The sequence below is a fragment of the Neovison vison genome, chromosome 4 (assembly GCF_020171115.1).
Source record: "Neovison vison isolate M4711 chromosome 4, ASM_NN_V1, whole genome shotgun sequence".
NCBI lineage: Eukaryota > Metazoa > Chordata > Mammalia > Carnivora > Mustelidae > Neogale > Neogale vison.
This window is the reverse complement of record NC_058094.1, coordinates 198948523-198966738: the sequence shown is the minus strand read 5'-3', so window position 1 is coordinate 198966738 and position 18216 is coordinate 198948523. Positions and strand designations below refer to the sequence as shown.

Sequence of the window (18216 nt, the reverse complement as noted above, 5' to 3'; positions counted from 1 at the left end):
TCATCCAGAAAAAAATTTTAGTAATAATAACATGTGTACATTTAATTTTTTTAGGCAGCTCTTGACCATTAACAATTTTTGAGGAACTATAGTAGAGAAGGAAAAAACAGTATCGCTGGTATATTAGCTAGGTTTAATTAAACAATATGTGCAAAGCACTAGGAGATACAAAGTAACAGATTCGTTTCCTGCCTAAGGAATTTGACAATATAGTAGAAGAGATTACAAAACTATAAACTTTTACAGTATAGTAAGATTAGCGGTAATAGAGGGTTTCTCTATGAATAGAAATTAGGAGAGAATTTAAGAGAGATGAAGATGTCAAGTGAAAGATTCCTATAGTATCAGCTTTAGAATCGAGACTTGAGGAATGAATAGCAGTCAAGTGATGGTAGAAAAGAATATTTAGTGTAGAGGGAGGTGCCTCTTCAGGCGGAGAAGGATAAGTGTGCACATTTTATTCAGGCAATTGTAATTTATATAGCCAGATCATATGGTATTAGAGTAGAAAATAAGTCAGAATTTAGCAGTGGCTAAATAATAATCTGTTTAATCCATGCTAGAAAATATGAATTTCATCCTGAAAGCTGTTGAACAATTTTAAGAAAAAGGAATGTATTAGAATTTTATAAAGTTTATTCTGACAGTAGGTTGAGGATCAGTTGGAGCCAAGAAGTCCAGTTAAAAGGCTGTTGCTCTTGCCAGAACCATGGACTATGTATTCAGAATTGAAAATAGTAATTTTGCTTGAATTTGAAGAATGTTGGTTCCATTGTACGTCAAGATAGTTATCAAATGCATTTTTACTTAAAATTCTAATTACAAAATGTTCCTGTTAAAATTTGTTTAAAAATATGTAATTTAGAAAGTGAAAAGCCTTTTTTTTCCTACTCTGTAATAGGCTGTTATATATTCCTACAGAATTTCTTCCGTGTGTTAGCATTTTTCCTTTGTTTTCCTTTGCTTTTAAATGGAATTAAATGCTATCTACTGTATTGCAACTGTTTTTTCAACTGATCTGTGTTTCGCAGACATTATACTGCCAGCATGATAACTATAGTTCTCTCTTTATAATGGCTGCATAATATTCTACTGTATAGATGTGCTGTTATTATTGCTTAACCTGATAGTTTACTGGAAAACGGTTGGATTGTTTTCCATTCTTTAGTATTACAAAAAATTCTTTAGTATTACAAAAAATTACATTGGAAATGTGGGTAGGTTTTCTATGGAACATATTCCAAAAGTAGAGTTTCTGACTCAAAGATATGGTTATATTTAGAATTGTGTTAGATGCTGTCAAATTGTCTTCTGAAAAATTTGCTTACTTTATGCTACATCCAACAGTATTTGAGAGCACATATACCATGATATCACTGGATATTTTTGATGTTCTAAATTTTCCAGTCCAAACAATGATTCTTCATTTTTGTTTGCATACTTTTCAATAATACCTAATTGATTAGTCTTTCACGTTTTTGTGACTTGTTTATATTTCTTTGTCTATTAGTTGTCTGTGATGTTTGCCATTGTTTCTGTTTGGTAGTCCACATGCTTCTTACTGATTTATAAGATCTTTTTGTATTTTGGATCTCTTAGCTTTTTGTTATATGTGTTGAAGATGGTATTTCTAGTATGTTTTCATTTGTGCTGTTTTTTGTTGTTGTTTTTAGTTTTATGTTGTGATTTCTATCTTTTGAGGAAAAATTGTCAGAAAGCTAACTTCCAAAAAAAAAGTTCTAAGCTCAGGGAGTTGAATAAGCTACTACTTTTAAATTTCTAAGGAACAGATTACACTTGTACAATTTAAATAGCTCCAGAGTATAAAAACAGAGAGAAGACTGTCAGTTCTTTTTTATAAAGCAAATATAACTGATTCTGAAATCCAGATTAAAAAATTATCTACTCCAACAAACTTTATAAATTGATCTCAGTTACAAATATAAATACAAAAATCCCAGATCTTTCATGAAGTATGAGGAAAATGAATGTTATCAGCAAATTTTAAAAGTAACATGTTGGGGCACCTGGGTGGCTCAGTGGGTTAAGCCTTTGCCTTCGGCTCAAGTCATGATCTCAGGGTCCTGGGATTGAGCCCCGCATTGGGCTCTCCATTCAGCGGGGAGTCTGCTTTCCCCTCTCTCTGTGCCTGCCTCTCTGCCTACTTGTAATCTCTCTCTCTGTGTAAAAAAAAACAAAAACAAAAACAAAAAAACATGCAGTGATTCTATGGGATTCATGTCAACTACAAAAAAATGATTCAATATTAGGGAAGTATATTTTTAAATAGATCGGAATTTTTTAAAGGGAGGGTACCATCATAATAGATGGCCAGAGTGGTGTTTTTACAAAAGTTCATATCACATTACAATTTTCATAACCTTAGTCCAGTTTGATTATATGAATAGTTCCTTAATGTCATCAACATATAACTGAAACCAAAACAAGTCATATACTTAACAGAGAAACACTAGAGGCATTTGCATTGATTCCAAGAAGATGACAAGGATGCTTAACATTAGCTCTCTTTTTGTCTTAACATTGTTTTGGGAATTATAGGGCAATTCAGTTACGTGCAAAAGAAGAAAACAAGATACAAATAACAAAAATAGCTAATAATGACAGATAATTTATTTAATCTTAGTATCTGTTCTGGTTATTGAACATTATTATGTCATTACCACAGGTATGATAATATCACAAATAGGTGCCACAAACGTAGAAACTATCATCATGTCCCTATAAAGTTAGAGAAACTGAGGCAGTAAGAATGTAAGAAACTTCGCAAGGTTACATAGACAATAAATGCTGAACACTACTTTTGAACTTCGGTAGAATGACTATACTTATATTTACAAGTATACAACTTCTGCTTTAAATTTTTTTTTTTAAAGATTTTATTTTTTTATTTGTCGGAGAGAGAGCGAGTGAGAGCAAGCACAGGCAGACAGAATGGCAGGCAGAGACAGAGGGAGAAGCAGGCTTCCTGCCAAGCAAGGAGCCCGATGTGGGACTTGATCCCAGGACACTGAGATCATGACCTGAGCTGAAGGCAGCTGCTTAACCAACTGAGCCACCCAGGCGTCCCTATAACTTCTGCTTTAAACCAAGAGTTTGCAAATCTTTTACGTTCTACTGGAGCAGGGCCATGCTTATTCATTTCTGTATTGTCTGTGGCTATTTTCATGCTACAGCTGTGGATTTGAGTGGCTGTGACACAGCCTTGTATACCCTATAATCCTAAAATATTTACTCTCTTGCCTGTTATAGAAAAATTTTGCCAAATCTTGTTTTAAACCACTGAACTATGTTACCTTTGATCAAACTATTGGGCCTTTTTTATTAGGAAGGAGGGGATAAAATTCTAATAATTTATATTATATGCCTATATGCTTGATAAACCCCAAGATAACCCAGAAATTGTTAGCAGTAGTAATCATAAAATGATACAGTTTTTTTTAATACTAATAGGCAAAATAAAGTTGGTTTTCAACTTACAAATAACAACCAGCTGGGGAATACAAAGAGATAATAGATCCCAGTGTCAAGAGCTAAAAGCATAAATATTGAAGAGTGTACAAGAAATGTGAAAGAACCAAATGAAGAAAAGTTTAAAACTACACTGAGTGAAACAAAAGATTAAATTAAAGAGATATGTCATGTTGACTGGGATGACTCAGCATTAAAAAAGGACATTTGTTTTTTATCTAAATTAGTCTGTAAAATTAAACATCTCATTCAGAGTGCCAAGGGAATTGTTTTAACTTGATGAAATGATTTTACAAATTCTGAGAGAAAAACACAACCAAAGAAAAGACCAAGAATTTTCTAAAAAATGGGTTTATGACTTTGAGATGTTAAAGTGAACAAATGCTTAAGTGTTGCCCCTCCACAACAAATTTTAGATATCCATTAAGTTTTTTTTTTTTTTTAAGATTTATTTATTTATATGACAGAGATCACAAGTAGGCAAAGAGGTTGGAAGAAAGGAGGGGGAAGCAGGCTCCCTGCCTAGCATAACACCTGATGTGGGGCTCAATCCTAGGACCTTGAGATCATGACCTGAGCCGAATGCAGAGGCTTACCCCACTGAGCCACCCAGGCGTCCCGGTATCTGTAAAGTTTTAGTAAGGTTCTTTTTCAAACAGGAAAGGGAATAATGTCTGGAATGGATAAGGAGTAACTTCCTAAAGAAAGAAACAGATAGGAACCCTCTCTGGCAATCCCTAAGAACCACAGTACTGATAGGCGAGGCCAGGGTTGCTGTCTTGAACCTTCCATGCCTGAGAGGCCTTTTCAGGCCAGAAGAGGGTACACAATCAAAAATCATCAAAATCTGAAGAAATATCATAAAACAGGGACAACAAATTCAACAAGAGTAACTTAAACTAGAGAAAGTGGGAAAAAAAACAATTTAAAAATGACTTTATTCTTCTGAACAATAAAATAGGGGTTTGCTTCCACTAAATAACAGACATTATCAAACAAATATAGTGAATTATGAAAAAAAGGAACTTATTGAATATTAAAACTAAGTATGTGAATAACAGAAGATGGGATTCAGCTGAATTGCTGATTAATGAACTAGAAGATAAATGTAAGGAAATCTCCTAGAATATGACACCAAGGGTTACAAAGGGAAAGATACAAGACATAGGGAACTGCACCAAAGTTCTAACTCTTATTAGAGTTCCAGAAGGAGAAAATCAAAGAGACTATATTTGAAGTAATAGTAGCCAGAATGGGTTGTTCTCAAACTGAAAACATAAAGTCTTAGGATTGAAAGATCTTTGAAAGCAAGATTTACACACATACACAAATAGATAAAGACATATAACATATTTTTAATTAAAAATTAGAATATATGGACACATCACAATGAACTTCAGAATATCAAGAATAAAGGCAAAGTCAGCAATCAGACAGCAAAAAGAAATTAAAGACATCCAGATTGTCAAAGAAGAAGTCAAACTATCACTCTTTGCAGGTGATATGATCCTTTATGTGGATCCTTTATGTGGAAAACCCAAAATACTCCACTTCAAATCTGCTAGAACTTGTACAGGAATTCAGTAAAGTCTCAGGATATAAAATCAATGCACAGAAATCAGTTGCATTTCTATACACCAACAAGAAGACAGAAGAAAGAAAAATTAAGGAGTCAATCCCATTTATATCTGCACCCAAAACCATAAGATACCTAGGAATAAACCTAACCAAAGAGGCAGAGTCTGTACTCAGAAGACTATAAAGTACTCATGAAAGAAATTGAGGAAGACACAAAGAAATGGAAGAATGTTCCATGCTCATGGATTGGAAGAACAAATATTGTGAACATGTCTATGCTACCTAAAGCAATCTACACATTTAATGCAATCCATATCAAAATACCATACTTTTTTTTCAAAGAAATGGAATAAATAATCCTAAAATTTACACAGAACCAAAAAGAACTCGAATAGCCAGAAAAATGTTGAAAAAGAAGGCCAAAGTTGGTGGCATCACAATTCCAGACTCAAGCTCTGTTACAAAGCTGTCATCATCAAGGCAGTATGGTACTGGCACAAAACCAGACACATCAGTGGAACAGAGTAGAGAGCCCAGAAATAGACCGTCAACTCTATGGTCAACTAATCTTCGACAAAGCAGGAAAGAATGTCCAATGGAAAAAAGACACTCTCTTCAACAAATGGTGTTGGGAAAATTGGACAGCCACATGCAGAAAAATGAAACTGGACCATTTCCTTACATCACACACAAAAATAGACTCAAAATGGATGAAGGACCTCAATGTGAGACAGGAATCCATCAAAATCCTTGAGGAGAACACAGGCAGCAACCTCTTCGACCTCAGCCACAGCAACTTCTTCCTAGAAACATTGCCAAAGGCAAGGGAAGCAAGGGCAAAAATGAACTACTGGGACTTCATCAAGATCAAAAGCTTTTGCACAGCAAAAGAAACAGTTAACAAAACCAAAAGACAAATGACAGAATGGGAGAAGATATTTGCAAACGACATATCAGATAAAGGGCTAGTATCTAAAATCTCTAAAGAACTTTTCAAACTCAACACCCAAAGAACAAATAATCCAATCAAGAAATGGGCAGAGGACATGAACAGACATTTCTGCAAAGAAGACATCCAGATGGCCAACAGACACATGAAAAAGTGCTCCACATCACTCGGCATCAGGTAAATACAAATCAAAACCACAGGTGGGGTGAGATACCACCTCACACCAGTCAGAATGGCTAAAATTAACAAGTCAGGAAATGACAGATGCTGGAGAGGATGTGGAGAAAGGGGAACCCTCCTACACTATTGGTGGGAATGCAAGCTGGTGCAGACACTCTGGAAAACAGCATGGAGGTTCCTCAAAAATTTGAAAATAGAGCCACCCTACGACCCAGTAACTGCACTACCGGGTATTTTACCCTGAAGATACAAATGTAGTGATCCGAAGGGGTACGTGCACCCGAATGTTTATAGCAGCAATGTCCACAATAGCCAAACTATGGAAGGAACCCAGATGTCCATCAACAGATGAATGGATAAAGAAGATGTGGAATACTTATGCAGTCATCAAAAGAAATGAATTCCTGTCATTTGCAACAACATGGATGGAACTAGTGGGTATTATGCTGAGCGAAATAAATCAATCAGAGAAAGACAATTATGTGATCTCCCTGATATAAAGAATTTGAGAGGCAATGTGAGGGGTTTCGGAGGTAAGGAAGGAAAAAATGAAGCAAGATGGGATCGGGAGGGAGACAAAGCGTAAGAGACTCTCAATCTCACAAAACAAACTGAGGGTTGCTGGGGGAAGGGGATGAGAGAGGGTGCCTGGGTTATGGACATTGGGGAGGGTATGTGCTATGGTGAGTGCTGTGAAGTGTGTAAACCTGGCGATTCACAGACCTGTAGGCCTGGGGCTAATAATAATTATATGTTAATAAAAAATTAAAAAATTTTTAAAAAAGAATAAAGGCAAAGATCATAGAAGATTCCTGTAGAAAAGGCAGTTTATCACTACAGTTCATATCACAAATAACCATCTGATATTAGGCTTCTTAACAACAACTATATACAGAAAAGATAAATGATCTGCAGAATAAACTATGAACCTGTAATTCTATATTTAGCTATCCCTGTCGTTCAAGAGTGAAAGCAAAATAAAGACATTTTTGTGCATATGAAAACTTATTTCAGTTCAGGCATAGTTGACATTTTGAGTGAGAGGTTGTACTGTGTATTTCAGACTATTTAGTGTCTTTGGCCCTCACTCACTAAATGCCAATAGCTCCCTCCAGTCATTTTGGTAAACTAAAATGCTTCTATATATAGAAAAGTGTTCCTGGCCAGGAACCACTATTCTTCTGACTGATGAAAATAGCATCTAAAAAGATAGCTGCAGAAAGAAAAATAAAGCCAGAAGAAATAATGATGCAAGAAATAATGCTGGACAAAGAAATTAATAAACATTGGTAAATCTAAATAACTATTAGCTGTTTAAAAGAAAAGATCAGGGACGCCTGGGTGGCTCAGTTGGTTGAGCAGCTGCCTTCGGCTCAGGTCATGATCCCAGCATCCTGGGATCGAGTCCCACATCGGGCTCCTTGCTCGTCAGGAAGCCTGCTTCTCCCTCTGCCTCTGCCTGCCTCTCTGTCTGCCTGTGCTCTCTCTCTCTCCCTCTCTCTCTGAAAAATAAATAAATAAAATCTTAAAAAAAAAAAAAAGAAAGAAAAGATCATTTCGATGTGGATGGAACTAGAGGGTGCTATGCTTAGTGAAGTAAGTCAATTGGAGAAAGATAACTATCATATGATCTCCCTGATATGAAGAAGTGGAGAAGCAACGTGCGGGGTTTTGGGGTAGGAAAAGAATAAATGAAACCAGATGGGATCGGGAGGGAGACAAACCATAACACAAAACAACTGAAGGTTGCTGGGGGGAGGGGTGTAGGTAAAGGGTGATTGGGTTGTGGACATTGGGGACGGTATGTGCTATGGTGAGTGCTGTGAAGTGTGTAAACCTGGTGATTCACAGACCTGTACCCCTGGGGCTAATAATACATTATATGTTAATTTAAAAATAAATTTTAAAAAAAGAAAAGATCATTTATAATAAAATGAGAAATTACACTAAATTTCCATGCCAACAGCTTTGGAATTTGAGAGGCTGAGGGGAGAATGAAGCAAAACAAAAGTTAATTTATCTCTTCAGATGAGACCACATTATTAACTTTAGTCTTTGTTAAACTGTAAGATTAAGAGTGTTGGGAAGAAGGTAAGAAGGAATTAAAAGTAGGTACTAAAATAAGGATATTACACGCTTTCAGATTAAGGGGTTAAGGGTGGAGATAAGGGGTGGATAGAACAAACAGAATTTGATTAGTCTAATAAGACTGAAAAGGAAACAAGGAAGCATGTATTTACCGTGGAAACATGGTGAATAAAAAGCTCAGTGTCAGAAGTAAGTCTAACCATACTAACAGGAAAGTAATATAATTGGTAAAACTCAGTGACCTAAAATATAGGATGAATACATGTTGGACTGGCAAAGGCCCATACACATGATACAAGGATATCGGGGAAATTGCCACCAAGACCTCATTCTCTTCCTCTTTCAACTCTAAACTATTTGCCTTTCTTTGATCCTCATTGAGACTGCTGAGACCTTAAGGCAGCTGGATGCTGATGATATCTCAGGCTCTTGGTTCCTGTCCCTGCAAAATGGTGGGAAGTCATGAGGGGTACACCCAAATGGAGAACACTTAATCCCATAAAAGTTTGACATTAGAAGATTTATGGATCTGGGGTGAAGATGATCCTGCATGAATGTCTTAGGTTTCCAGATTCCTAAAGATTTGGAGCTAAACAAGTGAGCGGAGTTGGCTCTGTTGGTAAGGTTGGGAGATTTGGAGAAGATAAGAAAGCAGGGAGAATGTTCCAGGTACTTCTGGAGGGAGTGAATAGCCTGCTCCTAAACTATGGACCCACTGCACAAGAAATTTATTTGATTTTCAAAATCTGTAAGGATTTCTGCCATTAAGAAATCAATTGGGGGCGCCTGGATGGCTCAGTGGGTTAAGCCTCTGCCTTCAGCTCAGGTCGTGATCTCAGGGTCCTGGGATCAAGTCCTGCATTGAGCTTTCTGCTCAGCAGGGAGCTGCCTCCCCTTTCTCTCTGCCTGCCTCTCTGCCTACTTGTGATTTCTCTCTGTCAAATAAATAAATAAATTTTTTTAAAAAAAGAATATGACCAATTGGTAAGGAAGAAATAAAATTCTCACTTTTTACAGATGATATGATACTGTATACAGAAAACTCCAAAGACTGCACCAAAAAACTTAGAACTGATGAATGACTTTAATAAAGTCACAAGATAGAAAATCAATACAGAAATCTTTTATATTTCTATATACACTAATCAGCAGCAGAAAGTGAAATTAAGAAAACAGTCCCATTTACAGTTGTGCCAAAAGCAATAAAATATCCAGGAATAAACTTAACCGAAGAGGTGGCTCTAAAAAGTATAAAGCACTGATGAAAGAAATTCAAGACAACATGAATGTATGGGAAGACATTCCATGCTCACGGATCAAATATTGTTAAAAACGTCTATACTACCCAAAGTAATCTACACATTTAATGCAATCCCTATCAAAATACCAACAGCATTTTTCATGTAACTAGAACAGACAATCCTAAAATTTGTATGGAACCACAAAAGACCCTGAATAGCCAAAACAATCTTAAGAAAAACAAAACTGGAGGTATCACAATTCCAGACTTCAAGTTATATTACAAAGTAGTAGTAATTAAAACAACATAGAACTGACATAAAAATAAACACAAAGATCAATGGAATAGAATAGAAAGCTCAGAAATAAACCCCTAATTATATGGTCAATTATACTTTAACAAAGGAGGACTGAATATCCAGTGGGAAAAGGACAGTGTCTTCAACAGATGATGTTGGGAAAACTGGACAGCTACATGCAAAGGAATGAAACTGGACCACTTTCTCTCACCATACACAAAAGTAAACTGAAAATGGATTAAAGACTTAAATTTGAGGCCTGAAACCATAATAATTAGAAAAAATCCCAGGCAGTAATTTCTGTGACTTTGGCCATACCAACATTTTTCTAGATATGTCTCCTTTTTTTTCTAATTAACATATATTATTTGTTTCAGGGGTACATGTCTGTGATTCATCAGTCTTCCACAACTCACAAAGTTCACCATAGCACATACCCTCCCCAATGCCCATCACCCAGTTACCCCATGCCCCACTCCACTCCAGCAACCCTCAATTTCCTGAGATTTAGAGTCTCTTATGGTTTATCTCCCTCTTCAGTTTTGTCTTATTTCATTTTTCCCTCCCTTCGCCTATGATCCTCTGTTTTGTTTCTCAAATTCCTCATATCAGTGAGTTCATACGATAATTGTCTTTCTCTGATTGACTTATTTCACTTAGCATAATATCCTCTAGTTCCATCCATGTCATTACAAATGGCAACATTTCATATTTTGATGGCTGTATAATGTTCCATTGTATATATATACACCACATCTTCTTTTCATCTGTCGATGGACATCTAGAATCTTTCCATAGTTTGGCTGTTGTGGACATTGCTGCTATAAACATTGGGGAACACATGCCACTTCGTATCACTACATTTGTATCTTTGGATATATCTCCTGAGGCAAGGGAAATAATAGCAAAAATAAACTATTGAGACTACATAAAAATAAAAAGTTTCTGCACAGTGAAGGACATAATCAATGAAATTAAATTTAAAAAGTGTATAGGATGAGAAATGTGCAAATGACATATCTGCTAAAGGGTTAGTCTCCAAAATATATAAAGAACTTCTATAACTCAACACCCCAAAAACAAATAATCTGAAAAAAAAAATGGCAGAAGATATGAACAGACATTTCTCCAAAGAAGACATCAAGATGGCCAGTAGACATGAAAAGATGCTCAGCATTACTCATCATCAGGGAACTGCAAATCAAAACTAGAGTAACATATCACTTCACACCTGTCAGAATGACTAAAATCAAAACCCAAGAAACAACAAATGTTGGCAAGGAAATGGAGAAAAAGGAACCTTCTTGCACTATTGGTGGGAATGAAAACTGGTACAACCACTGTGGAAGACAGTATGGAGATTCCTCAAAAAATTAAAAATAGAACTACCGTATGATCCAGTAATTACACTACTGGGTATTTACACCCAAAGATACAAAAACACTAATTCAAAAGAATACATGCACCCCTATGTTTATTGATACATTACCCACAATAGTCCAACTATGGAAGCAGCCCAGGTGTCCATCTATCGATGAATGAATAAGGAAGAGTTTATGTGTGTGTATACATATACATAATATACACACACATACAGACAGACACACACACAATGGTATATTATTCAGCCATAAAAAAGATGAAATCTTGCCATTTGTAACAACATGGATAGAGCTAGAGAGTATAATGCTAAGGAAAAGTAAGTCAGAGAAAGAAAAATACCATATGATTTCACTCACATGGAATTTAGGAAAAAAACAAATGAGCAAAGGGAAAAAATAAGAAAGAGAGGATCCAAGAGACAGACTCTTAATTATAGAGAACAAACTGATGGTTACCAGAGGGGAGATGGGTGAGATAGGTTAAGTAGGTAATGGGGATTAAAGAATACACTTATCATGATGAAAAAATTAAGAAGAATATTACAACAATTAGATCTTGGTTTTGAAGAGGCAAGAGAAAAAACTTCCCAGCAGCTAGAAAAAGGATTGGTCATTAAAGTATTTGCTTGCCTAGTACAATAAAGTTCCTGACAGAGAATGGTGAATACCTAAATTAAAAATTAAGATCCCATAAGGAGATCAAAACGTAGCATGAAAAAAGATCTCTTGAAACTTTAAAAAAATGTGATATTTGGATTCAAAATTCAGGAAAGAAAAAGGAGCAAGTGCAAGACTGGTAATAAATATATTCTAGAAAAAAGAAATGGTTCCTGGGCTGAAAACTCTGAAGACTGCTTATTGAAAGAAAGACTGCATATTGGAAAAGTTCTTGAGTTTTAGTTTGGATTGATAAAAAAGAAAAGACACACCTAGGCATATATTCTGGTTAAAATGTGTAAACTCAAAAAAAAAAAAAAGAAATTTTTCAAACTTCTGGGCAGAAAGAGTTAAGTTTTTAATAAGAGGAAGTAAAAAGTTCAGAGTAGCATGACTTCTCTTGTACACAACTGTAGGTATAAAGGAATGAAAGTAGATATTAAGGCCTGTAGCCTGAAAATCTTATTTTCAGCCCCTGACAGAGTGAAATAAAATGTTCAAGGATATGCAAGAACTCAAAGTACATTACCCAAGTGCTCCATCTGAGGAGAATAATTGAGAAAAGACTAACCAAACAAACAAACAAAAAAGAACCAGAACAGATACCTCATGAAGACACAGGCTGAAAACAAGCAGAAGCAGTGAAGAGAGATGAACTTTGATATATGTGTAGGTAATGGATAATACAAGACTGTCTGGGAATATGAAGTATGAGTGCTAAATAAAGAGTGGTGTCTGGAAACCAGACAAACTAAGTAAAACCTTAATAAGTACTAAATTATGCCAATAAAATCTAAGAATGATAGTTTACAGAGAGTTGGGAGCAACCTAAGAGGAACTTAAGAATATTCAAAAGACTTTATCCTATTAGAGTAGAATCATGGGAGAATTATGGCATGGTGGTGGAGGAAACCATAGTCTCATTAGGAGAAATAAGTCTTATCTAGCTTACTTATTGCAGGGTCATATGTTTTTTGCTAAGAGCAGAGAAAGATGATAATACTTAATGACATTTAAAAAAAAAAAAAAGAAAGAAAAGCAGGGATGCCTGGGTGGCTCAGTTGGTTAAGTGGCTGCGTTCAACTTGGGTAAGGTCCTGAGACCAAGCCCCATATCAGGGTCCCTGCTCTATCTCTGCTCCCACTTCCCCTGCTTACACTCTCACTCACTCAATCTTTTTCAAATAAATAAATAAAATCTTTTAAAAAAAGGAAAAGCAGAGTCATCAGATTTTCAATGTGGAAAAATGTAGTGAATAGCAATTTATTGAACCAACAAAACAAATATTGTCAATGAAATTATCAGTCATTACACTAAATGAGAATGGACTGAATTTATCAACTTAGATGTTGGTTTAAAAAACAGAAGATGGCTAAATGCTACTTACAAAGAAAAAGTTGAAGAAAAAGAAATATGAAAAACCCTTTACAAGTGAAGGCAAACTCTTGGAAATCAAGATTGTTGACGTCAGATATTAGTAATATTAAATACAGTAAATAGAATAAAGAACTCTGACAATAAAAGGCAATTATCAGTGAAAATACAACAAGCATAAACCTGTGCACACTAGACTACATGGCCCCTAAATCCATAAATCAAAATCTATTAAATTCAAGGAGCTATAAACCAAAGTAAAATTATAGCCGGAAATTTCAACAGATTTCTCTCAGGCAAATCTAATATGTCTAAAATGAGTAAGGACATAGATGCATTAAAAAAAATACAATCAATACACATGTAATGATGGACTATGTGAAGAAAACATCCTACCTGTATTAAATGTAAGCATGACACAAAACATAGAAACATGGTTATCCTAATTTTTGTGTGGATTGGGGGTGGATATAGAGATAGGTTAAGGTCATTATCCTAAAAGAACTTATAGTCTAGTTAAAAATAGATGAGATGAACAAATTCATTTTGGCCTGATAGCTGAACTGATATAACTAAGCACAAAATGCTAAGAAAACAGAGGAAAGAGGGATTGCTATCTAAGATGTGGTAGGGCTTCAAAAAACTGGGAAATGTTGGCTTTTAAGATGAAGGCTTAGAAGTAGACTATGAGTAAGCCTCTTGACGAAAAAAAATGAAAAGGCATTTCATCCAGAGTGCTCTGAATATAGGACATCCAGAGGAAAGAGAAATTGTAATTCATGCCTTGCAGATATGACCAAAGCCTGTTATTAGGATGGAGTAGGATTGCAGGTGCTAAAATGGCAGACAGAGCACTTAGCAGAAAGATACACCTATCATATTATAGATGTAACCTTGAAATTTTTAAACAGTAAATTGACAAGATTCACAAATGTGGAGGAAAATATTAGAAACAAGGAGACAGTAATCGATGTAAGAAATGACAAGGACCTAAACACAGGAAAGGAGGAGAGAGAGAGCAAAGTAGACAGATACAAATGATGGGAAGGAGGTAAAATTCACAGGAATGCTGACTTAGATACAAAAGCACAATGAAGAGTCATGAATAAATTCCAGGTTTCTGGGTTGGGCAGTGCATGGATTATGATGCTGTTCACAGAGGTAAGCTATAACAGAATTGCGTGTGGGAGGTAAGATGGTGACTTCAGACTGGGATATGTGTTGGATATGTGTTTGGTTAGGATAGCCATGTGGCAAAGGCAGATACAATCTGGAGCTCAGGAGCAAAGCCTGGCCTATAGATACAGATTCAGCAGCCATTAGTGTGCTGACAATAAAGATAGGTGAGTAGGTGAGATCATTGAGGCTTGGTGTTTATATAGTGAAAAGGGAAAAGTGTTGAGGACAGAAGCCTTTGAAATACATACTTTTAAGTGCTAGAAAAATGTGTCCAAATAAATGTTGACCTTTGCCAAAGCAATTTTGTTAGAAGGAGCAGACAGAGCAAAACTGCAGTGATTTAAAGAGAGAATCGGAAGAGCTCTTTACAGTATATCATAGGAAATAGAAATTAATACTGAAATAAAGTTACCTGTAGCAGATTGTTACTATGTCACTTGAGTAGACCAGTTATTATGAAGTTCTATAACTTCCCTGAAGAGTTCTTAAGATTGTTCATAAGAGTTTGTAAGATTGCATAATTCATTTAGATTTTGTTAATCAGTAGCAGGCAGAAAACTACAGATGTTACAAATTTCTGTAGATATAAAACCAGTAGAAGAAGAATTCTCTCCCTTCTCAAAATTGTCCATGCAACATTACTGATGTTATCAATAACTTTAATAACTCTTTAGAAGCTAAGTAATAAACCTTCTAGGTAATGTAGACACTATTACAAGAGTTCACTGTTCCATTCAGTAAATTCAACTTTTCTTAGAAGAAACCAATGCAACATTTTTGTAACACATTTTTCAGTAGTAATCTAAAGCTTCTTAGTAAGCAAACTATGCTGGCCCAGTACTTTGCTTATCTATCTAGGAGGAAGTAGGCATCTCTAAGATACAATTTATGTCCATGTGATTTGAACAAAAATTACCATCTCTGCTGATTTCCAAGATTCCAAGAGAAGTTGATATTTCAAACAACCTCAATTTTCTGTGAAATCTCAGAACAAATTTCAGTACAAAATCAGAAGTTTCACTTACAATTTTCAGTGATAAATTTCAAACAAATGGGACACTTACACTTTCATGTCACCTTCTCTGGATATTCTGCCAGAGTGTCACTTCTTTCAGATTATGTTTTAGCCAACTTACTTTATTTAGGTTTCTAATTTTGCCATCTTGTGGAGTGAGTTTATGAAATATATCCCATATTTCATAATCAAATACATAAAAAATTTAGGAAGAGAGTACTTGAGATGTCTGTATATCAGGATAGATTATAAAAAGTGATTTTCAGGAGATTGGGGGGGATAAACGATCTTATTTCAATAACACACCAACAGTGATCTTTCAACAAAAATTATTTATTTCCCAACCTGTTTTCTCATCTCTAAAGTGAGAATAAGTTCTACTTTATAAGGTGATCTTGAGCAGTGAATGAGGTAACTGCCTAGCCCTGCATAATGATTTTTTTTCTCCAAATTAATAAGTCAATGCTGAGGTTACCAAATTTTGATGATTCTGTGTTCTAAATTGGTGTTTACATGTAAGTTGTTTTTTACATGGATTGAATTATATGAACTAGACTTTTGTAAATTAGAAAGAAATGATTCTGCCTTGTTGATTTTAGTTCTATTCAGTGATGGCTTATCATGAGTTCAGCAAGGTGAAATAGTAATTGTAACTAATGTGTGTATTCCATGAGATCTTGTATCTTGAAACCTTACTAATTCATTTATTAGTTCTAGTGCTTTTTTTTGTAGATTTCATCAGATTTTCTACATAGACATACAGTGCTATCTGTGAATAATGACAATTTTATTTATTTTTCTACCTAGGTGCCTGTTTTTTCTTGTTTTATTGCACTGGTTAGATCTTGAAATACAATGTTGAATAGAAGTGATAAGAGCAGACATCTTTGTCTTGTTTCTGATCTTAGGAGGAAAGTATTCACTCTTTCACCATTAAGTATGTTAGCTATAAAGTTTTCCAGTTGAGGAAGTTCTCTTCTACTCTTACATCGCTAAGAATTTTATTAGATGTTGGATTTTGTAAAATGCTTGTTCTGCATTTATTGAGATAATCTTGTGGTTTTCTTTTTTTGGTCAAATGTCAAAACTAATCTTGCATTCTCAGGATAATTGTACTCGGTTATGATGTATTATTCTTTTTATGTATTTTTGGATTCTATTTGCCAAAATTTGTTGAGAATTTCTGCATCTGTGCTCAGTTAATATTATTGGTGTATAGTTTTCTTTCCTTGCAATGTCTTTCTCTAATTTTTGTTATTAGAGTAATTCTTGCTAATAGAATGAATTGGGAAGGATTCTGTTTCAGTTTACTTGAAGAGTTTGAGTAGAACTGGTATTATTTTTTCCATTAACTGTTTGGTGGAATTCACCAGTGAAGCCATCTTGGCCTGCTGTTTTCTTCGTGGGAGGTTTTTATTTACAAATTTAATTTTTTACAAATACAGGACTATTCAGGTTCTTTATTTTATTGAGTGTGTTTTGGTAGTTTGAATCTTTTGAGAAGTTTGTCCATTTCACCTAAGTTTTCCCATTTATTGGCAGAAATATGTTCATAATATTCCCTTATACTTTTAAACTATGGAGAATCTATATTGATGTCACCTCTCTTAGTCTTGATACTGGTAATTTGTGTCTTCTTTTTATCTTGATCAATTTGGTTATATGTTTGTCAATTTTATTGATTTTCTCCTCTTACTGAGGATCTGAATAAGGTGAAGAAGTATGCAGTATGAAAGTCTAGGAAAAGGTGGAGGGAACAGCCCCTGAATAGTCCTTGGAAGGGGAAGAACTTGGCATTTTCAAAGAGAATAACCTCTGAGTGGTCAAGAGCAGAAGCATGGAGAGCAATTACAAGGCTATTGCAATAATATAGGTCAGAGAAAGATGATGATGTCTTACACTGCTTACAGTGACGAACAGGATGGTGCAAAATGGTCAGATTCAGAACATATTATGAAGGTAGAGCCAGTAGGACTAGCTGATGACTTGTGTATGACTCCATATACAAGAGGCATAAATGGAGTCATGGAGAAGAGTCATAAATTATGCTTAGTCTTAGGCCAGAGTTATGTGGTTAATGGTAATTTTGTGAAATAGGAAGATTGGAAGGAGAAGATTTGGGCTATTACAGAGAAGGTGGGATGAAGAAAAGGCATCAAGAGGTTCAATTTAGACTTAGTGGAGAATTTGAATGCATAGACCCATAATTTTATTCTATTGTATGTATTTCCCATGTTTTCTTAAGTTATCCAGGCAATTGACTCATTACTTTGTAAAGATTGTCTGTCTAAAGCCACTATGTAGGAGATATTCAAGATAGAAGAGGCAATGCTCGACAGCTACAATAGCATATAATTTCCAATAAAACATTGAAATTTTAATAACACTATGAAATAGGAGAAAGAAGTGTGTGAATCTTTTTGTGCTAAAGACATTAGTGTAAAGTGATCAGATTCAGGATATACCTTATGTTAACAATCCTTATAGAGAAATTTACAGGTCATGTATGTAATGTGAGTTACCGAGATTAACTTCCTTAATAAGATTAAAACAGAATTCTTAAGTTATTTAATAATTCGTTATTCTTTTGTGAAGTGCTTTCCATATAAATCAAATATTTGAGGCAACTTAGGAAGATTGCGCGTAAAGTCCCAGATCTCCTTTAAAACAGACCAAGATACTAAGTTCGGCCCACATAGAACTAATAGAATCTTCCAAGTATCCTTTGAATAGAGGGAGAAGCTGACTAACTTCCAGGAGCATAGGAATTGAATCTATTTTGAAAAA

The 18216-nt window shown here is 35.1% G+C and overlaps 1 protein-coding gene across 1 annotated transcript in view; it reads left to right on the top strand.

Moving 5' to 3' along the window:
* Window positions 1-18216, top strand: part of ASZ1 (ankyrin repeat, SAM and basic leucine zipper domain containing 1) — a 58593-nt gene that overhangs the window by 24056 nt on the left and 16321 nt on the right. The window lies entirely within an intron of this gene.